The 17,456-nt window shown below is 42.2% G+C and overlaps 1 long non-coding RNA gene across 1 annotated transcript in view; it reads right to left on the bottom strand.

Annotated features, from left to right (window-relative positions):
- Positions 1–4,537: 4,537 nt before the first annotated feature.
- LOC147663688 (uncharacterized) overlaps positions 4,538–17,456 on the bottom strand; it is a 74,584-nt gene continuing 61,665 nt past the window's right edge. The window contains exon 3 of the long non-coding RNA XR_015305256.1: positions 4,538–5,426. This is a non-coding gene — a long non-coding RNA (uncharacterized LOC147663688). The remainder of the gene's footprint in view (positions 5,427–17,456) is intronic.

Below are 17,456 nucleotides of genomic sequence, written 5' to 3'. Positions count from 1 at the left end.
ATGTTATGTGTGATAAAAGAGATTTTTCCTTCAAACAGATCTTAAACCATTACTGTATATTTTGAAAGGAAGTAATATTAAATAAACTACTGCATGCATAGCTAGATTAACAACAAAATTGGTACAGTATGTTTTTGAAATGCAATATATCTCAGGCAAGAGCAACCCAACCGTGGTCTCCTTTTAACCCTTTGCATGCTCATGATGAGCTGAGCTCGTCATGAGGCACGGTTGCGCTATGCTCAAGACGAGCTGAGCTCGTCATGACCGTTACGCGCCCACACGGGGATAATTCCCCTGCTGTGCTGGACGTTCCATTGGAACGGACGTGGTCATGACGAGCTCAGCTCGTCATGAGCACCGCGCGCTGCACGCGCCCCCCACACCCCCAGCACAGCAGGGGAATTAGCCCCACAGGGAAGGGGTTAAAATAGTTGAAACCTATGCTTGAAGGAGAGAATGATGAATGTTGTTTCCTTGCTGTGTGTTTCTGCTTGTTCAGAAGTCTGGAAGAATTCTTGTAAGAGTGACAATCTTTTGAAGAATGTTAGGGTGTTTATCGAAGAAGGTTGGCCCAATGAGAAAAATGTATACCCTAGTATTCAACCTTTTTCAAAGATGGCAGCAGAATTGACGGTTGAAAATGATGTGATTTTAAGGGGTGAGAGGTTGATTCCTCTTACCAGTATTTGGAAAGGCTTGATTATGAATATCCTTGAAGGTCTTTTAGGTGCCATTTTGACAAATGAGAGGGTTAGAGCTATGTTTTGGGTGAGCTCAATGGATAAGACAATTGATTTCATTGTGAGGAATTGTGTGGTGATTAATACGCATTATGGTGCACAACCTACCCATTTTGCACCTTGCACATGGAATAAGATTGGACTCAACATGGTTGGTCCTTTTCAGTCTTCGTCACCATCCCATTGTTATATATTTGTACTAATGGGTTATTACACTTAGTAGTCTGAAGTGTGTCTTATTGCAGAACCCACAGCATTGAGAGCTGTTTAATTCTTAGCAGATGTGTTCACAAGGGAGGGGTTTCCTGTGTTTTTTCATCTCTAAAACAGTGTTCAGCTTATGGGAGCGGACATGGAAAAATGTCCTAGCTGAATCAGGTATCCAACATCTTAAGTGCTCACTTTACCACCCTCACAGCAATGGCCTAGTAAAACACATGAAAAGGTGCTTAATTATTGCATTTGTTAGCAAAAAAGGAATGTTATTCTAGAATCAGTCAGGCAAATGTAGTTCTATTACACCACATCAATTCTGTTACGGCTGTGTGTCTGAACTGCTACAGGGCATACATTTACTTTGGTGATGTTCCCAGAGTGATTGGCTAGGTGGCTTGAGAAAGGTATTGTGGAGTTGAGTTTGAATGATACTGTACCTAAGCAGGTGACTGAGTCTCAGAGTAGTCAGAAAAAAAGAGTATGAGTCTAGTAAACATGTCAAGCAGATTACATTTTCAGAATGAGATATGGTACGCATTCAAAAGCCAGGTTTTGTGAGAAAAGGAGAACCAGGAAGTGGAACCCTTTTAGAGTGAAGGACATTTGTGGCAGTGCTGTTAGAATACAAAGAGGACAATTGTGGAATTCTGAAAGAGTTGCTAAATCAATGGATGATGTTGATGTTCCTCATTCTGTATCTACAAAGTCCTCTCTGGGAGAGCCCTGCTAACAGTGTGTACACGTTGAACAAAAACACTGGTTACCTTTCCTTGCAGCACAATCTTGCAACTGAGCTCAGCTTGCAGTAAAATCAAGTCTGTTAATGCATCTCTCCTTTTCTTCTTGTTCTGTTTTCCATCTGGGTGCGAGACTAATGCAAGACATTCTTTGCGGTGAGGTTGAAGCGGAGGATCAAGGAAGATGGCAAGCCAGAGTCCTGGAAGCTGGGAAACTGGTAAGTGAAAGTCAAAGAGGCTAAGTGAAAGGGAGGAGTGTAGATGGCCTTTATATAAAACTGCTTGTCTTTGTTCTGCACGTGAGTGTTAATTGCACTGCTTTAGAGGGCCCATAAAGTTCTCATTTTAATTGTTTGCAACAAGAAACAGGTGCAGATAATTAACTTGATGAGGCTGCCTTCTAGAAGGTGCCTCAGAATGTTCACAAAGGTCGTTTTCTAATTGCTTATAGCAAGGAGCAGGTGCAGATGATTAATTTGATGAGGCGGTCTTCTGGAATGTGTTTTAGAATGTTCACAAAGGTCACGTTTTCTTCCTCTGCATCCATCCCCGTTTTCTGATGGCAATCTACGCAGATCTTCTCGAACCACATGTCTACCAAAAAATGTTTAGCTAATCAAATAATATACTTCTCAAAATAAATGTGTACAGTGCTGATGGTGTCTGTGGTTAGTCACATTGCTCATCCTAAATGCATAACATGTTTAATGGCATACAATTTAATCCAATGAATTTCAAATGCATTATTGTCCTTGTAGGTGGTAACTTTTTAGTTTTTTATTCATGATAAATAGATTTTTGATTTCTTTTATTCATGATGAGTAGTACTGTAATTTTGTTTGATTTTAATTATGTGTTTTGTAACTTTTTTACAACAAATATCTTTAATAATGTGTACAATTAAAGATACTAATCAGGAAGAAGTGACAGTGCCCTAGGACCACAAGCCTTATTTAAATTGGACCCAAAATATGTGGCCAATCCAATAATGCTACTATTTAAAGAGGTGGAAAATACAGGTATGATTCCAGATGGTTAGGGAGGATCTATACTAAACCCATCTATAGGTGGAGATAAAATAAAACCATGTAATTATAGATTAATAGCCCTTATTGACACATAAGCAAAATATTTTGCATCAATATTATTGGAATATCTAATAGAGTGGTCAAATGCTAAGAATCTGATTCCACCCCATCAAACAGGCTTCCGGAAAGGGTATGGTACCTCAATCAATATGTTAACAGTAGCATTAATTGCGGAAAAAAGCAAATGCCTAAAGAAAAAATTACAACTTTGCTATATAGATCTGAAAGCTGCTTTTGATCGGGTGGATCGACCACTCCTATGGGCCAAATTAAGACATTGGGGTATACATGTAAAAATGTTAAGAGCAATTGAATCACTACATACAGAAACGTGGATTCAAATCAAGGTAGGAGATGGGACCAAATTATCAAGGAAAATACCAACCGCTAGGGGTCTTAAGCAAGGGTGTGTGCTAGCTCCACATCTGTTTAATCTATTTATGGCAGATTTGACTTCCCACCATGATCTAGTTAACGCACATGCTCCAATGTTAGACCCACTGATGATATCCCACTTAGCATACGCTGATGACATTGTGCTGCTGAGTCATGCTGAAATCTTACTTCAAAGATTGATCAAAGAAACAGCGGCGTACACAAAACTTAACAAATTAGAAATAAACATTGCTAAAAACAAAATCCATTGCTTATTGGGAATAATCCCTGTGTTTCTTTAAAGATCAAGCTGGATAATCTAACCAAAGAAGAAGTCAGTACCTATAAGTACGTGGGTTTCAATTTAGATTTGTTTTTTAATTTTCGTGCCCATCAGCAGTATATGGTGAGGAAGAACAATGATTTCATACATGCATTCAGCTTGCTTGCAAAAAAACTAGATGGTCCCTCCTACCAACCACTTCTCTCTGTAATTAAGGCAAAATTGCTTCCTTCTCTAACCTATGCAAGTATAGTGATGCATGGTAGGGATTCCAAATTGTTAGATAGATTACAAATCACAACATATAAACAGGTATTTAATTTGCCCTGTAAGACCTCCCCAGCCCAATTTCGTTTGGAATTTGGACTGACACAGCAAAACATAGCAAGAAGGTACCAGTTCATTAAAACCATGCACAAAATACAAAATAATAAATCTAGCCCTCTAGTAAATGCGTTATGGGAAGTCTTGGTCAACGATGAAAATTCAAGTTATAATAAATATCTGTTCTCATCTTTACAACTAACCAATACAGGGGATCTGTGGGACTTGAACTTGTCGCATTGTACATTTTGTCAGGCCATGAATAAAGTGGCTAAAATGAATTTGTTAGTTGATGATAAAAGTACATTTTCACGACGAGTCCATGCATGGATGACATTTCAAACGTATGTCACATTGCAACCGGCAACTTACCTTCAGCTAACCTATCCAGTTCATCTTAAGAAAAAACTATTCGCCATGCGCCTAGGAGATCTACCTTCTTTGTCAGACAAACCACTTTGGCGATATAAAGGATCCAAAATGTGCAGAATATGTGATGCCTCAGATGAGGACTTTGTGCATTTGGTTTGCATTACAATCTCATGATAAAGCAGTAAAGCAGGATTGTAAGTAGTACTCAACATCTGTTCAGTCGCAAGACTATATGACATTGATATGAATAATCTGGTGAAGTGTTCCAGCAATTATTAATTGAATGTATTTTTATAATGTTCTATTTTAACAAATCCATGATGTTATTTTGTGTTGCACCAATACTTTTCAATGTTTTAAGGAAAATTGATTATTATTTTTTAACATGTATTTCATTTTGTATTGTGAAGGTTTTTATTAACTAATAACAATAAACAATAAACAAATACTAATCTGGAGTAGAACACCTGTGTACAGAAATGATAGAAGTTTCATTTGGAAAACGTGGCTCACTGTCAATTTCTTTTGATTTGTAGCCTTTTTCCGCTTTTACAGGGCACTGAGAGAAGTATGAAAGGCAGCAAATGGAGGCAGCAGATCACTTGTTAATGAAGGCGAATGGGTCCATGGCTGTGTTAATTTATGGACAGAGAAATCCACATCACTCTGCACTTGTTCCTTAAGTGCAATTTTTAAAGCGGTGTTAAGAAAGGGAGCCAGGTGAAAACTTCAATGTCCACTTTTGAATGAACACCTAGTGAATGATGTCATAGTATGTATTGTAATATGTCCACCATTCTTTCGTACCTCCTCAAATGGTCCAACTTTTCTTGCTGTTGGTGACTGTTAGTGATGCAGATCTGGGTAAATAGAACTCTCTCTTAACAGGATACCCCTTTAAAAGATGCAAGCACTTTCCTGACAGCGTAAACAGAGAAGTGCTGTTTAGTTGGACTAACACCTCTTTTGTAGAGAACAGAATGCAGGTATGGAAAAATGGCAAGTTTGTTATCTATTGAGCATTGCTTTTTTTGTATGGAAAAGAGTTATAGTTTGGAAAATCAAAAGCATTACATAATGAGCTCAAATAATCACAACGTCTTTGCATACACGTTATAAAAACATGCACTCAAGAACACAGATTATGGGGCACGCGTCCAGCACCCGGGTTCTCTTCATCTCCCTGGTAGCACTTCATCTATTTATTCGCGCATCAATGATTTCTTAGGCACCACGCTTCATTTGCAGTCTCTGGGGCTGTTTCATGCTTTCTTGATGAGGCTTGAATCTTTAAAGATAAAATGAAAGTTATGACTGGGAGAAAAGATGAGCAGAAACATATATACAGAGTAACAAGGATATGAGCCATGAGAGAACACTGTGGGGCAGTCACAGCTTATAGAATGTTGTCCTCTTAATAGCAGATTTACAAACCCTGATTAAAGACTTTGTTAATTGTTGACTGTTAAAATTTAGAAAGGCTATCAAGAGTAATGCAGATGCTTATTGGTTTGCATTTTTGTGCATCATTAACAATGTGCAGAGTGCATTTTCACATGTCTACACCGAAATAGTGGTGCTGCCTTTGAAACAAACTTTCTATCATGTGATGAAGTGCGATTTTCTGATATGTTACTGAGAGACAGAATCAGCGGATGTCCCTCTTACTAGCTGCAGGGTAGGACTTTGATAGGGTGGATTGGCCGAGCGCATCGAAGCTGCTCGACAGAATCCATATTGGCCCCAGAATTAAAAATGTTTTGGTGAACTACCGAAAAAAAGAATCCCCAAATTTAAGATTAATGTGGATTACATACCAGAGATTCCTTTGTCTAGAGGAGCAAGACAGGGGTGCCCCATCCCCTCTACTACTCACATTAGCCATGGAACCCCCAAGTAGCCAATATCCAGAAAAACACTAAAATCCCAGGAATGAAGGTAGGAAATGAGGAACATAAACGTACCTTATTTGCAGATGATGTCCTTTGCTTTGTGACCAATCCAGAATGGGTGATCACTGCATTACAAGACGAAGTGTGCCACTTTGCGCATGTCTGGCTTTAAAACTAATTATTCCAAATCAAAAAGCTTAGGAGTGTCGGATGTACCCAACCAGTTACGAGAGTAATCCCACCAAGATTGGCTCACATGGACCGAGAAAACCATTAGGTACATAGGGGTCAATCTCCCATTCCATACTCAAACATTGTACCCCACCATTAATCCCTGCCCTGTGTAAGGATTTATATCAGTGGGCTAAACTTGAAATCTCTTGGTTGGGCAGACTGACTGAATATACAATTAATTTCAGGCCACGCTCACTCCATGCACTACAAAAACCTCCGCTCCCAATTAGTAAAACAACCCTGATGCTAAATTGACAAAAAATGCCAAACTTTGTATGGTAAAGCAAATCCCCAAGAGCGGCTTGCTTGACCCTGTCATGCCCTATCTATTTTTGCAGATGTATTTAGCGCGAACTCGGGGTCATATTATCAAGAAAGGGCGATACATTATCACCGCTTTTATCAACAGGAAACTGCTGCTTAAGCGGCGATAATGGGCTTGATACTATGCCCTTGTGAATTCCCATAGAAGCCCGGGTTCTGGTGTTAACCTGTCCTTCTATGGGAATTCACAAGGGCATATTATCAAGCCTATTATTGTCGCTTTAGCGGTAGTTTCCTGCGGATAAAAGCAGCGATAATATAGTGCTGAGGTCCATATTATCAAGAAAGGGCGATACATTTTTTTTTTTTTGTCCTCATTTTTCGCCCTTGGTGATCAACTAGTAGCATGTGGAAATGACCTTACTGTCTCAGATAAACTGGGAGGAGCTCCGAGAAAGGCCGCCCTAATCGCCCCACAGTAAGTAATGTCATAATCCAACTTAGCCACTTTGGAGCAACCGTCTTGGACACATGCTGAGTTCATTTACCCAGTCGTATATCGCTTTCAAATATATTGGGTATAGTCAAATAGAAAGAGAGGATGTCAAGCAGCGTAATCATTGGACCTTGGGGGGAAAAAAAAAAAAAAAAAACCCAAGATCAAACCAAAACCCGTTACCAGTTTAGTAGTCTCCAGAATTTTCTCTTGCTTTGGTTTCCTGATCTTAAAAGGTCCAGCTTTGATGTTTGTAGCACTGACATTCGCCAATCGAGCAAGGTGGGAGGTAAGGGTTCTTTCCATTTCTTACATATTTCCCTCCTTGCCAACAATATACAAAAGAAAAGTAGATTTTGTGCTGGCCCATGAAACTCTGGAGAGATACCAAAGATAACAAGAGCAGCAGGACATAAAGTTAGTTGGTATCCCAAGGAGGTGGATATTGAAATAGAAACAGATTTCCAAAACGGTGTTAGAAGTGGGCAGTCCAAGAACGTATGTAAATCCGAGGCCTCTGCCAAACCACGTTTAGGGCATAAAACCGGCGAATTGTCCATGAACTTCGACAAACGTTGAGGCGAATAGTAGGCCCTATGTAATGTAAACAAGTGGTTTCGGCGTAACCAAGATGGTTTTACAATGTTCCACATGATCTTAAGAGATTAGTACCACGTATTCTCTACACTGACATCGGTTATATGTGTAGACCACAACTGATCTGGTAGTAGGAACTCACCCTCTGCTTCATCCAGTAAAAGATTATACCAGAATAAAACTTCTTTCTTGAATGGGAGCCTATCTGTTAGGAGAGACACCAATGTGCTGTCCCCTCCCAGCTGAAATCTGCCTTTAACAGAGGACCATGCATGTGCCCAGCTTTGCATTTGTAGGTATTTGAACCTGGAGTACCGAAACCCCACTTTTGATCTTAATACCTCCCACGGCAATAGGCTTCCCTCAACAAAGATATCCCCCCAGACTACCAAACCTGACTCACGTAATAGTGTTGCAAGACTATCTAGAAGCCAGCTCGGGGAGCCAGGAGAGTTCCATAATGGAGCCTTACCAGAATAGTAGTCGATTCTAATGGTACACCTAAGTTTAGCCCATGTTCTACATGAATCTCTAAGCACCTTTAGTTTTATTTTCTTAAAAAACTTAGGATCCCCAAACTTAAACAAACATTCATGATCAGCCACCCTTTCTCCTCTGAGTAATGCAGCAAACATGTGTCCACAAGCCAGATTTATCGGGGATTTTAACAACATCCTAACATGGGACATTTGAAAGGCCCACCCATAAAGTTGTAGATCAGGAGCCGCCAAACCTCCCTTCTCTCTACGTCGCCTGATCTTCTTCCAGGCGATTCTCGGGTTACGGTTGTTCCAAATAAAGGAGCGTATATTGCTTTGGAGCTTAGCTATCATTGTAGGATTAAAAAAAAGAGGAATGGTATTAAATAAAAATGTAATCTTAGGTAAGATCGTCATTTTGACTAAGTTAGATCTGCCCAATAGAGATTGCGGAAGTGTAGACCATGATTTCATTTGCCTGCGACATTCTTTAGCAATAAGCGAGAAATTTGCTGGAACTATCTCGTTTGTTTGTCTTTATACATATTCAGACCTAGATAACGAAGGACTGAACTTATCTGGGCCCCTGCCACGGGCTCAGGGTCTTTCCAGACCATAATGTCTGTCTTGGCTGCATTAACCTCATAGCCTGATACGGCTCCAAACTCTTTAGCCAACGTAATTACTGCCGGAAACGCCGATCGTAACTCTGATGTAAAGATGAGAACATCATCCGCATATAGGGCAACCTTCCTCTCCCATCCCTCTAACACAAAGACTTGATGTTACTATTGTCTCGGATCTTTTGAGCAAAGGGCTCTATATAAAGATCAAATAAGAGGGGGGAGAGGCTGTACGCCTAAACTTTTTGCCAAAATTGAATTTTTCCAACACCTCCAATAGGTAAACCCAATTAACTCTATCGAAGGCCTTGGTGGCATCCAAGGTCATTACAGCTAGAGGAAGTGATGCCACCATCGCCATATGGATAGCACCTATAAGGTCATAGGTCAACTCAAACAACTGACGCCCCCTTACAAACCCCTTTTGGTCTGTATGCAAGTAGTTTGTTGCTACTGCCCCCAACCTATTTGCAAGTACAGAAGTAAAGATTTTATAATCTGTATTTAGGATGGAAATTGGTCTATAAGACCCGCAATTTAATGCTGATTTTCCTGGTTTTAAAATCAATGTAATCGATGCCTTATCCCACGATTTAGGAGGGGGCATCCCTTCAAGGAGGATCTTGTTGAACAGCTCAGTCAAAAAGGGAATAATAGTTGGAATCAAAGCTTTATAAATTTCAGATGGCAATCCATCAGGGCCTGATGCCCTACCTTTTTTACTACTGGCTACAGCTAACCTGGCTTCCACTTGTGAGATCGGATCTTCCAGTTTATTACTTTGTTCTGATGTCAGAGCAGGAAGAGAGACTCCCTAGCCAATCTTCAGCCTGCTTTGGCACTATGTTATTGCCCTCGCAATAGATATTACTGAAGAAGTCACTGAGCTTTCTCCTAATATCAACATCAGTTGAGAATGTAATTCCATCAGTCATAATAGAGTTAATATTGTTACGCACTAACTCGGTCTTCGTTTTCCATGCCAGCAATTTACTGGCACCTTCACAATACTCAAAATGTGCCAGCTTACTGGCTTCCCATCTCTCTAGAACCCTAGCATTTAATATCGAGCTTAACTCTCCTTTCAAGATGGTCACTTTATTCTGCTTCTCCTGGACCGTAGGAGCGCAGGCATCAGAGTGCCTAGAAATGTCTGCTTGAAGATTAGCCAGCTCTGATTCCAATGAGGTCACTGCTTCTCTGTAAATTCTATTCTTATATGAAGCTTTGTTATTTATCTGGCCCCTTAAGAACGCCTTGAATGTATCCCATATGACACCTGGAGAGGCAGATCCTATATTTTCATCCAGGAAAAACTGGACCTCTACCTTAAGGGTATCAATGATATTAGTTGATGACAATAGTGATCGATCAAATGACCAATTACTTGATCGATTTTTTGGAAACCCTTCCAAGTCTAAGAGAATTGCCGCATGATCAGAAAGATGAAATGGTAGATGGGATACCGATTTAACCAGATGAACTAAGGATTGACTAATCAGGATGAAATCAATTCGAGCCTGGTGATGAAACCTATAGTTTCGAAAAGTAATTCCTCTTTGTTGTCCATGCATTGTTCTCCAGATGTCATTATATCCTAGCTGCTTCATATTCTCCTGCAAGTATGCCCTAGTTTTGGACAAAACTTTGGCTCTGTTAGAAGGTGATTTATCCACTAAGGGACCTAGAACTATGTTAAAATCACCCGCTAGGATAACTGTATCAGTAAATGAATATAGGTGTGAAAAGAGGTCCTTCAATGCCGATGGATCATCCTGATTAGGGCCATAGTATCCCACTATAGTTATTGGGGACCCATGTATTATGGCTGACACTATTGCCCATCGTTCTCCTGGGTCTACAAGGTTCAAAAGCAGTCTCGCTTTAATAGATTTTCTGAATAGAATTGCCACACCTCTAGTGTGTGTTGCTGGTGATGTCGTTATACAAGCGTCAATCCATCTGTTCCTCTTAACCAATATCTGTATTTCTGGCTCAATCAAATGTGTCTCCTGGAGTACTATAATCTGCGCACTTGAATCTCGGAGATATTGCATAATATTATTTTTCCTAGGACTAGTTCGCAAACCATTAGTATTCCAGGAGAGAATAGACAGTTTACTCATTGGAATAATGTTTCCAATTCTTCATTTTTACCGCTACCGCAGGGAAAAAAAGGCTCTATACACCATATGCCCATATAAGGAAAGATTCTAACTGAGACATATCTTAACAATGACCACTTCACACAAAAAGCCAAACTACAGCGAAAAAGAGGACTCTTTTTTAGTTTTTTCCCCTGCAACCCCCCCCCAGTGCCCCTGTCTAACCCACCCCCCCCCCTGGAAAACCCTTGTTTTATCTATCTGGAAAACCATAAGATAGCACTCTGTTGTGAACTCCCTTCCTATTTACAGCCGGAAAATAAAGGCAAAATAAAAAACTTCAGGGAATATAAGTGGGAAGAGGTAAAACTAGCCTACGTGCCCCTTACCTAAACCCGATTATATTAAAGGGTGTGGTGGTGCACTGCTTTTATTGTGCATTCACTACCTAACCTCAACCCCTTTTCTTATTTCTTTCATTTCAATTATACTATACCTATAGATCCCCTTTTTACATATTTTATTGTTTAGTTATTTATTTATTTATTTATTTTTCCTTTTGTATACTTATATGCCTTCTCTTTTCCTTCTTCTCACCGTTGCTTCCATTTTTCTTTTTCTTTCTCTTCTCCCCTTTTCTCTTTGAATGCTGAACAAATTAGCTTAGCTTAGTTGTCCCAGAAAACTTCCTCTAGTTACCTGCTCCTTTTTCTCTGCCTATAGTGAGCAGTAGTTCGTCTGCTGCCTGCACTGATCTTATATTGTGCATGGTGTTGTTATATATAATTCTCAATTCGGCGGGAAAAACCAATTCAGCAACTGCGCCATAGCTTCTGAAAGCCTCAACCTTTTCCCAAATTCCCATTGTCTGTCTAGTGTGGCCCTGGACAATGTGTCTGATCGCACATGAAAGTTGAACCCCCTCGCACTGACAGTTTTCTGCTTTAAAGCCAGGTTTAGAATGGTTTCCTTGAGGGAGTATGTGAGAAAGTTGACCAAAACCTTTCTGGGCTTGGTTCTTTGAGGATTTTTCTTAAAAGGCTCTCTGTGAATGCGCTGGATGTCTAGAGCTAATTCTTCCTCAGACTGATCTAATCTTAGCGCCTCCTTCAACAGCGAAATACCGTACTGCTTGATATCTGAACCTTCCTTATCCTCAGGAATATTCTTTATACGAAGATTATTCCTTCGGGTATTGTTCTCAAGCGTCTCCATCCGTTCTGATAGAATTTGATCTTCCTTCCTAAGTGTGACGATATTTGACTTAGCTTCATCTAAAATGCAGGGACAAACCTGTTACCCTATCCTCTAGCGCCTCTGTTCTCATTGATAGGTCACTACGTTTTTTGTCTAAGCTTTCACAAAAACACCTAATATCTGCTTGATTAGCTGCAGAGGTTTCAAATCCTTTTTTAATATCTGCTGATAAAGAGGAAAACATTTCCTGAACAGACGCCTGCAAGGTAGTGATCAAGTCTGTATTTGTGTTGATAGGTGAAATAGCACAAGGCAATGGAGCTAAACTGTCTGATGTAGTTGCTGTAGCCCCTTGCGTAGATCCCTGTAAACCTAAGCCAGCTAATGGGGCCAGCATGAGAGGTGGAGCAAATGGGGGTGCTAAAATCAAAGCAAGAGGTGAGAAGTGTCTTGATGCACCAGCAATTGGATCGCTTATCTCTCTCTCTATGTTGCCAAATTGATCGTTGCCTTCTTCCACTCCTGCTCCCAGGTTCGTGGAGCTTTCTGCACCCCCCGTCGCCATCTCTAGCGGGGTGTTGGCTTTATCGAGCAAATCCTCGGAGCTCATCACTCCCTCAAATCCAATATCCTCTGCTGGTATCTTTTCGGGCCTGTCCGATAATTATACTACTTGTGGGACCACCTTAAAAAAGGACCTCAGTGATGGGGTTATTTTTGATACTGAGGCAGCGTTTTGACCTTTAGACCCTTTGGCTGATTTACGAGTGTAAGCACGCTTTGCTTTGACCTGTCCAGTCAGATAAGAGGAGGGCTTCTTTTTGCTACAACAGAGGCAATCTGAGTTAGGATTATCACATCCCTCAAGCACCACCGTTTTTATTACAGGTTCAGCCTTACTTACAGCCTTACTTACACAGTCTGCCGTGGGTAAACTTGAGTCGACAACCAGGGGTGGCCTAATATCTCGGGGCAAAGTTTTATTTTTCTTGTCTTTGCTGTGCTCCCCCTTACTAACCTTGTATTTGCTACCTCTCAAGTTGTTAGCTACCTCTGGCCCATTACCGCCGTTACCACTGTTATCGCCGCCTCCACCTTCTCTTTGTTCGTGAACCAATATCGACTCTCCCACCTTCGACGTCCTCGACCTCGCCTCCACCTCCGAAACGGCAACAATCCCACGGCATCCAGGAAGTAAGCCACGGATGCGGCGCCCTCATCGGAGCTCCAGGGCGGCCCAGGGCGGCCCACACCAAAACGCTAGCCAACACCAGGGTACACCCCGTCGCATGATATCCACCTCTTTCCCGTAGTCGAGCTCAACCGCAAGAGCCCACTCCACCACAGCGGCGTTTGCGGGTAAACACGAACTCTCCAACCCCATCGAGCAGCAACAAGGGAAGCAGGTAAAAATAAGTGCTGATTTTACATGTGATTATTTTGATCGTCGAGCATCTGGGCACAGGATTTCCGATTAACTAATAGATTTAACAAAAAACATCATTGCAAAACCGACCTAGTTGCGGTATGTTCGTTCTAAACTGGAGTACACAAACAGAGCGCCGCAGCGGATCAAGCGGCGGCCGCCATGTTTTTCCCCCAGGATATGACAGTTCAAGGGCGATACATTATCGCCGCTTTTATCGGCAGGAAACTGCCGCTAAAGCGGCGATAATGGGCATGATAATATGCCCTTGTGAATTCCCACAGAGGCCCAGTCATTGGGGCTTCTGGAGTGGCCCCTGCTGAGACGCTCCTTCTTAGGGTGACTCGCCCACTGTAAGACTTTGTAAATATCTGAACCTGGCTGTCACAAGATGGTGCTGAGGGAGATAGTTGGCTGGTCCACTGGAAAACCTTTGTTAATTTCTGAAGTGGCAACATGAGCGAGTGCTAATGATGTTGGCTAAACCACAGGCAAGTCTCTGGCACTTTTTTGTATTTTGTGATATTAGTAGATTGGGGCTGGTCTTTCCATAGTACCTCCTCGTAGGCTTCCTGTTTCCTAAAGAGGAAGAGGAAGTTCTTGCAGGATCAATAGGAGAAACAGCTACTACCTCTTGTAAGAGGTGAAGGCCTTTGTTAGCCGTCACTGTCAGGAAGAGAGAGCTCCTGATTCAGCTTCTCCTGTTCAAACAGTCAAATGAATCTATCTGTCTGCCATGAAATCAATAAACCCAGAATATATCACAATATAAGGTATGGCAGTGCACAGGTTGTTAAACTGAGTCCACTCCAGTTCTTCTCTGAGCAGCCACTCAACTTAAGTAAACATGTAAGAGGGACAGGACAACTACCACCAGAAAGATATGCCTCCACTACAAGTGGTGCACACTGCAAGCTCAATGGCACTTTGCTCCTAATCCTGTCCAGGATTCACGAGAGCTGGAATAGGGAGACACCTGGGCAGCACACTGGCACCTTTCCCCAGAAGAGGTAAAGTGCAGGAACAAAGTAACATGAATGAAACCAACAACAGACAATATTCATATCTGAAGTTGTGGTAACTTCTGGCCAGAACTACTCTCACACCTGTTTGCATACAAGGACAATGCATGCAGCAAAAAAGGGATGCTTCACTATTGATGGAGCAGGTTTTTCGCAAAATGAAACCTGCTTTGATTAACACCCCCATAACACGTATTAACAGTGTGCAGTGGAAACTATTGTACAAATCACAAGAAAACACGTGGGAAACTGCTTTGCGCATGCATACACTAATGTGAAATATTGCATGAAAGTACTAAGCCTTATTTACATTGCGCTTTCACTTCAATCACATCTTTATTCGGCTGACTATCAGCCAAAAAAGAATACATCAAAAGACATTTAAAACATGTTTTCCAGCTAAATTTAAGGTCTGCAATGGATTCTGGGTACGTCTACGCAACCCATACATCCCTGGACTCCCCAGAGCGTCTAGGTTTCAGAAATGTGTGGGCTTGGTAGGTTTTCCTAGATGTACGCAGAGCGACGGGCCAAATACCCAGGTTTCCACCTTTGCAAAACCAGGTCATTTTATGATAGGTAATTTTGAAGTCTCCACAGTACAATTTGAACCATTTCCTGTTGCGGCTACTATGCCTACCCACACAAGTGAGGTACCATTTTTATCGGGAGATTTGGGGGAATGCTGGGCGGTAGGACATTTGTGGCGGCCCGGTGATCACACAATGAAGCTACATTTAGGTTTGCATTGGATTCTGGGTAGGAAAAAGTTGAGAGATCCATGCACGCCACACCTCCTTGGACTCACCTGGGTGTCTAGTTTTCAGAAATGTCTTGGTTTTGTAGTTTTCCTTAGATGGCCGCTTACTCCGCAAGCAAAAATGCAGGTGACCCCCTTGAAAAACCAGGCCGTTTTGTGCAAATAGGTGGGCACTTGTATTTTTGGTCCTGGGTCTGCAGACATCTAGGGTAACCTAAAAAACCCTGACATTTCTGAAAACTAGACACCCGTTGGAGTCCAGAGAGGTGTGGCTTGCATCAATCTTCCAACATTTTCCATCCAAGAACTTGCTGCAAACCTTAAATTTAGCTAAAAAGTAAACATTTTCTATAATATGTGGGTGAGAAAGCTGTGGAACCACTGCAGGGTATACATTTCCTACCACTCAGCATTCCCCTCAGTCTCCCGATAAAAATGATACCTCACTTGTGTGGATGGGCCAAGTGCCTATGACATGGAAGGGAATAAAATGTGTGGAGATTGAGGGGGTCCCAAAGCGTGTCCAAATAGGCAGTTTGTTTATACATTTTTAGGCTGGCGCTATCCAATCCATGCACACTGCCAGCCAAGCTCCATTCACGTACACCGCCAGCCAAATGCTGTCAATGCACACAGTCTGCAAAGCAATATCCACGCACACTGTCATAGAAGTGCCACCCATGCACTCCACCAGCAAAACTCCATCCCCTCCTACCACCAGCCAAGCAGGACTGGATTGGGAACAGCAAGTCCTGGCAAATTGCTGCTCGACTGGCACAGGGAGTGGGGGGCATGCTAGTAAAAAGCACTGCTCCCGCTTTTGTAACTGGGGCCCGATATTACAGCACTGCTTTAAAACCGGCCCCCAGTGACAAAACCACCCCCAACGGCCAGAAAACCGGTCCCCACCCCGCCAGCCCACCGACGACACGTCCTGTGCCCGCTATGGCCAGTCTGGACCTGCAGCCGAGCACCATCCAAGCACAGAGCTAGCCAAGCACCAGTCCACGCACACCGCCAGTCAATCATCAGTCCATGTATATCACCAGGCAAGCGCCAATCTACACACTGTCATCAGGCGCGATTCTACCCACACCATTAGCCAAGTTCAGGTCCACACACACCACCAGCAAAATGGCAGCCACAGGTCAGTAGACACACTCTACCTGGTTTCTAGTGGTTTTCTGTCGGGGCATATTGGAGTACTGCCTCATCTGCCCCAGGGAGGGCAGAAAGACTGACTTTAACCAAATATATTTGGGGAAGCAAAGACCCTTGCCTGAGGAGCCCTCCTCCTTCCTGATATCCTGTCGGTGGATTCCCAAGCAGGGATCCTCTAGGGACGTATACCATTTGAAAGGGGGGATTTACCCTTTTCCAATGATACCTCTCCCGACTTTCTACATGCTCAGGGGGGTGAGATAGCCCCCTGAGCACGTAGAAAGGGAAACAGATTTCAGTTTTGGTTTCTCTGAAATGAGGTTAGCACGACGTGCGCGCTGATCTTCATGTCAGAGGAAACAAGACACGCAGCCTCTGGAGCTGCGGAATCCTTTTGCTGGTATTTAGCCAGGTTGAGTGTATTTTGCTTATGTTGGACACTAAATTTGTATTATTCTTATGTTATGGACTGATACTTATTGATGTTTTTGTTGAACTTTTATGATTCCCATTGCTAATCAAAATAAAGTAAATATTGATTGATTAATTGACTAAACGTGTGTCATTAATAAAAGTTACAAACAGGCCCTTAGAACAACCCATATCTGACGTGGACTCAACTGTTGCCTCTCCACGTGTTGACCTTAGTGACTATGGGGCATATTATCAAGAACGGCGATAAAATTATCGCCGCTTTAGCGGCAGGAAACTGCCGCTAAAATGGCAATAATGGGCTTGATAATATGTCCTTGTGAATTCCCATAGCAGCCCAGGTTCTGGTGTTAACCTGGGCTGCTATGGGAATTCACAAGGGCATATTATCTAGCCCATTATCGCCGTTTTAGTGAAAGTTTCCTGCCTCTAAAGCAGCGATAATTTTATCGCAGTTCTTGATAATATGCCCCAATGTTAGGTAAGCCAGACTTTAATAAATAGCACCTACACCTGGAGGTTGTCTTGGGGCTAAAAACAGACACTATGAACCACCAGTCCCTCCCGTTGCTATGGAGTGAGCTAGATCGGCCTCTAAGTAACATCTGTCAGACGCAGCATGTGTCTTAT

Source organism: Lissotriton vulgaris, unplaced genomic scaffold (assembly GCF_964263255.1).
Source record: "Lissotriton vulgaris unplaced genomic scaffold, aLisVul1.2 SCAFFOLD_3661, whole genome shotgun sequence".
Lineage (NCBI taxonomy): Eukaryota > Metazoa > Chordata > Amphibia > Caudata > Salamandridae > Lissotriton > Lissotriton vulgaris.
Note: the sequence above shows the minus strand (reverse complement) of the source record. Positions and strands in the feature narration are given on the sequence as shown.